The following is a 6,203-nucleotide window of genomic DNA, read 5'->3' as shown; positions in this document are numbered from 1 at the left end:
CTTCTTACCATCAAGCTGCAGCTGGCTTATGGTGACTCCAGAGGGTTTTCAAGGCAAGAAATTTCAGAGTTGATTTGCCTTGTCTGCCAGTGCATAGAGACCCTGGTATTCCTCAGTGCCAGGGCTTTTTTTGAGCAGGAACGCAGTTCTGGCTGGCTTGGCCAAGGGGTGTGCGGCCTAATATGCAAATGAGTTCCTGATTGGCTTTTTCTACAAAAAGCCTTGTGTGAAACAATGGTGAAATCCAGGGGGTGTGTGGCCTAATATGCAAATGAGTTCCTGCTAGGCTTTTTCTACCAAAAAAAAGCCCTGCTTTGTGCGCTCCCATCTAAATACTGACCAGGGCTGACCCTACTTAGCTAGGGCTCTCTGGATCAAGGTAAGATGCAACTATGCCAGCAGTTAAGCATATTTAAGATTTCCAAGGTAAACATCCTGTGGGCGGGGGGGTGATACTTCTTGTACGTGAGATTTTCAGTGGTCACATATACAGTAAGCAAGTGTTTTGGAGGGGAGTAATTTAGATTTATTCATATGCAGACTTACTTGGGAAGAAGTCTTACTGAACTGGGTGGGCCTTAATTCTGAGTGCTTTTCTCTTGGCTTCACTAACAACTCACACATCCACATGATATATTTAAGTCAATTTCAAGTAAAGGAGTCATGGGAATTTGCAGTTATAATCTAGGATTTCCAAGAAAACATTCAACACCTATACAAAATATCATTTCTCACAAGTCTTTGGTAGCTTCAAATTGGTTTCATACTAGTTATAGGACTCTCTTGGTGCAATATGGTGGTTCTTGTTGGTCACCATGACGTGCAAAATGGGAGAAGAGTTACCAACCTCCAGGTGGGTTATTAAAAAAACACAACCCTCAGGTCATAGTGACCATAATTACTAATTGTATTGTACTTCAAACAATAACAGGTGGAACAATATATAATAAAGTTCAAAAGATATGTAGAGTCCCAAAGTACAGGAAGTTGACGTGATGCTCCTGCTTCAAAAATTCTTCCAGCAAAGGTGTACTCCACTTTTTCCACAGTAAAACAGCTTCAATAAATGAAGTCAATTTTCACAAACATCTTCCTTCATACATAAATAATTACAATTTTAAAATTACTTCAAAACAGAACACAAAGTCTCAATACAAAAAAATCTTAAGACGGGCAACAGCTCCAAATGGCTCAAGGCCTATTTTGAAGTAATTTAAAAACTGTTTCTATTGATGTATGAAGGAAGAAGGTTGTGAAAATTGACTTCATTTATTGAAGCTGTTTTATTGTAGAAAAAGTGGAGCACACCTTTGCTGGAAGAACTTTCGAAGCAGGAGCATCAAGACGACTTCCTGTACATTGGGACTCTACATATTTATTGGACTTTATTATAATATTGTTCCACCTGTTATTGTTTGAAGTTACAATACAATTAGTAATTATGGTCACTACAATCTGAGGGTTGTGTTTTTTTAATAAACCTCCAGGTGGGGCCTGGAGATCTGGAATTACAACTGATATCCAGACTACAGAGCAGTTCTCTTGGAGAACAGTGGCTGCTTTGGATAGTGGACTCTATGGCATTACACTCCACGGAGCTCCCTCCCCTTCTACAGGATCCATCCCCCAAAGCTCCAGGAATTCTCTGGCCCAGAGAGGGCAACATTAAATGGGATCCATTAATGTGCTGCAGCACAAGGTTTCTCCAACCTATCCCTTCATTTGATGCAGAAATATATCACCTCCCAATCCTACAGTTATCTCCATCAGCTGGTTCAGTATACACTGAAAGAGTCAAATACAGTAAATCTGCACAGCCAGTGCCCTGAGTAAACTTTGTGAGTATGTGTCACATTGCCAGCACAGTATCTCACTAACGCCTTACAGCTGACTGTGTGCTGTAACATGTCTTTGGGGTTTTTCTGTTTGGTTGCTTTTTTTACAAAATGACAGATACTGCAGTTCATAACACCAATTAAAAATAGAGTTTGCCTCATTGTTACTACAGGAAACTAGTGGCTTTTTTTTTTTAATCCCATGTGCAAGTTCAGAATTAGCACAGAGTGTTGGTTCACTGCAAGCAGGAAGTGCCAGCAGGGGGTTGGAAGCTATCCTTTGTACTGTACTGAGTATAACATGTATGACTATCTGTCAACTGGATAGAAGTTATGGGTGTGTGTTAGTGCAAAGAGATGCTGGCTCTCAGGGAATGAGTTTGTACCCTCAAGGCCAAAGCGGCTGACCTGGGGAAGCAGAGAGAGTCAGGCACATGGATAAGACTCTTGGGGACTTGCTAGATGTGCCCCACTGAGAATGGCACCTCTTCTGCTGTCAGGGAGCCTGAGGGTCATGGGGAAACAGGGCACCATGCTGATGAAAGTGGGATCAGAAGGGACCCTGTCTTCAGTTGGTGAACAGGTATCCGTTTGCACCAAGGAACCATCTCTGGGCAGGGAGGGAGGGGGGCTCTTGGTAGTTGGGTGATTTGATCCTTAGTCATGTAGATAGATGAGTGGTAAACATGCGCACTGATCATATGGTGATTTGCCTGCCTGGTGCAAAGCTAGCAGACAAAAAAGATGGCTTCCACTTGTCCCAAGAAGGATCCAGGCTGCTGGTGCTTAAAATCAAAAAGGTGGAAGAACAGTTTTTAAACTTAATCTTGAAAGAAAGCTGACAAGAGATGAAATGTCTCTGGTTCAGGATGCCTCATCTCAAAGAGTTGAAGGGGTAGCTGTTACTGTTCTACAAGCAAATGGATTAGGGTGGGCCATTGAGAGGGTGATAAACAATATTGACTGCCTGGCAAGATCTAGAAGCCACAGGAGGAAGATTGCAAGCCTAGTGTGTCTGGGAAATCACAGATGTTTATATACAAATGCAAGAAGTGTCTGAGGTAAAATGGGGGAGCTGAAATGCTTAGTGTCAGAGGAAAACATTGTGGGCATTTCAGAAACTTGGTGGGATGAGGAAAATCAGTTGGATAAAGTGATTTCTGGATATAACATATCAGAGGGACAGGGAGGGAAGGGCCAGAGGTGGAGTGGCTCTGTATGTCAGAGAAGGTATATGGTCCGGTAAGACTGAGAATATGAGAGAAATAGATTCACTTAACAGAAAGGCTATGGGTGGAAATAGTGTGCCCAAAAGGAAATTTAATTCTGGGAGTTTATTATCACCCACCAGATCGAAGGTTAGAGGATGGACTTAAAAGAGCAAAAGAACTAAGGAAAGCAGCTAGCCAAAACAGCTGTGTTGTAATACCCATATGTTGATTGGATCATATTAATTGGGTCAATATGTGTTCAAGCCATGACACTAAGATTGGGCTTCCAGATACTCTCAATGACTGTGCCATGGAGCAGAAGGTCACAGAACCTACCAGAGGAGAGGTGATCCTGGACTTGGTCCTCGGTAATGCTCAAGGCCTGATGAGAGATGTAACTGTGATAGCACCGGTTGAGAACAGTGACCACAATCTTATTAAGTTCAACATATATGTAAATAGGGAGTTGCCCCAAAAGACCAACACTTCCCTCCCACTTTTAACTTTAGAAGGGGTAACTTCTCTCAAATGAGGGGGCTTGTGAAGAAGAAACTTAAAGGAATGGTAAGGAAAGCCAAATCCCTTTGGGAAGCTTGGAGGCTATTTAAATCTAGAATCCTAAAAGCTGAGATAAAACGTACATATTGCAGGTTAGGAAAAGGTGCAAATAGGAATTTAAAAAGGGCTGCATGGTTAACTAACAAACTGCTGGAAGCACTAAAAGGTAAGAAGAATTCCTTTAAGCAGTGGAAGGTTAGTTTAAGTGAGGTAAATAAAAGGGAACACAGGCAATGGCAAATAAAATGCAAGTCAGTGATCAGATAGGCAAAAAGGGACTTTGAGGTACACATTGCAAAAAACACAGAGGCAAACAAAATTTTCTTCAAATACATTAGTGGCAGAAAACGAGTCAGGGAGGTACTGGGACACTTGGGGTAAAAGGATTATTAAATAATAATAGGGAAACTGCAAAGAAGCTGGATGAATATTTTGCCTTTGTCTTCACTGTGGAAGAAAAAGTTGGAGTCCAGTAGCACCTTTAAGACCAACAAAGTTTTATTCAGAATGTAAGCTTTCGTCTGCTAGAAGCACACTCCATTAGACAATAGTATGGGATGGAATTAGCAGTTCTACATATAGAGAGAATGGGTAGTGAATTAGTATGTAAAATAGTGGAAATGTTTTTAGCAGGTTAAAAGACTAAATAATAATAATAAATAGTGTAGTAAATAAGAATATGTTGTCATGTTCTTATTTATTACACTCCACACCTAGGAAACCTAATGACATAGACATCAATCTCCAATTCTGATGTTTATTTCCATTGCTGTTTTTTCTGCCAAGTCAACACAAACTGACAATTATCAGACCTCAACTTGTAATTCTTTTAATTGACAAATCACCAGGACCAGATGGCATGCATCCAAGAGTTCTGAAAAAACTCAAACGTGAACTTATGGATATCTTGATGAAAATATGCAATTCATCATTAAAATCTGCCTCCATTCCTGAGGACTGGACGGTAGCTAATATTACCCCCATCTTTAAAAAAGGTTCTAGAGGAGATCTGGGAAATTACAGGCCAGTCAGTCTAACGTTAGACCGGAATCTAAAATTACCTTCCTGCACTACTCTTTTAGTCTGCCCTGAAGCTACAGCCAATCAGTTTCACTGAAGAAACTAGAGCTTTCAGAATACATCAGTTTTGATAACACTATATCATATCTCAACTTATTTTGTTTCCCTAAACATAAATCTTTTTCTCCCTGAGGAAGTGCTTTAGGTGCATGCTTACTCATCAGTAAGCCCCAAACTCTGTTTTACCCTTTTTGTGGCAACCAGCACATAAATGTGGCCACATGCATATTTATGTAAAGGTATTGCCCTGACATGGATATCCCAGGATGGCCTGATCTCATCAGGTAGAGGAAGATTTTTGGGGTTAATCTTGGCAAACATGAATGTGAGCAGACTTCGGAGGATGGTGGAAGACAGGAGGACCTGGCATGACTTTGTCCATGGGGTCACAAAGAGTCGGACTCGACTGTGCGACTGAACAACAATTTGGCTAGTATTTGGATGGAAGACTGCCAAAGAATACCAGTGTTGTGATGTGGAGCTAGGCAATCAGTAAACCACTTCTGGATGTCTCTTGCCTTGAAAACCCATGGGGTCGGGTCACCCTATGTCATCTGTGATTTGGCATCCAGAAAATGGGGGGGGGGGATTATTATTTTTAGCCCCTTTTCTAATGATACGTCATGGAAACTAATCTTTTCACTACTGCTGTCAATTGTGTCAAGATTTTTATTGAGTTATTCTAGATCTCTTTCCTGATTAGTCACCACTAGTTCAGATCTGACCCTTTTCATTTATTGATTTACCTTTTTACGAACTTCATTGACACTCTGTGGCTCATTCCTACAGTGGAGTTAGACTTTTGGGGATTCTTGCAATCTGCCTGGGGTTCTCCATCCTTAATAATTTGGTACCATATGCTCCCCCCCCCCCCACAACTCTCCTATTAGCACAACGTTATCCTGCCCTTTGCTTAGGATGGCATATGTGGTTCTCAGTCTGCCATTTTATCCCCCAGCAAACTTTTGGGCAGTTTTGGGATTTGAATCAGATCCTAGTGTAACATTCTAGTCACAGCACAACACTGGCTCCTTCTATATCGTTCTGATAATGTATTGCTAGTTAACATGAGTGGAACACCCACTATGTTTTTGTTGGTATATAATTCCTGCTTCTTTTGCACACTGCTTGACGGTTTGAACCTTACATGCAGCTGATTTCAGCAAATTAAACTTTGAAGAAAGTCTGTCAGATCCAAAGAGGAAGACCTACCTCAGCTGGTTTCTTAACTCTGACTTTCTTTCCCACACATTATCTCCCCCCCCCCCCGCAAAACCTCCCCCTTCTACATGCCACCAGCCTCACCTACTTCTCAAGGCTGTCCTGAGGATAAAATGGGGGAGAGGAGAATGATGTGAGCCGCTTTGGGGCACCTTTGGGAGAGGAAGGCAGGGTGTCAATGAAGTTAATAAATCAATGGCAAGTACTATTGTTGCTTCCAACGGGGTTGCGGTCTTACAATACTGTGTATGTTGACTCAGAGGTAAATACCATTTACTCAGTGGGAGCTTACTCTCAG

The sequence above is a fragment of the Heteronotia binoei genome, chromosome 9 (genome assembly GCF_032191835.1).
Source record: "Heteronotia binoei isolate CCM8104 ecotype False Entrance Well chromosome 9, APGP_CSIRO_Hbin_v1, whole genome shotgun sequence".
NCBI classification, from domain to species: domain Eukaryota; kingdom Metazoa; phylum Chordata; class Lepidosauria; order Squamata; family Gekkonidae; genus Heteronotia; species Heteronotia binoei.
Note: the sequence above shows the minus strand (reverse complement) of the source record.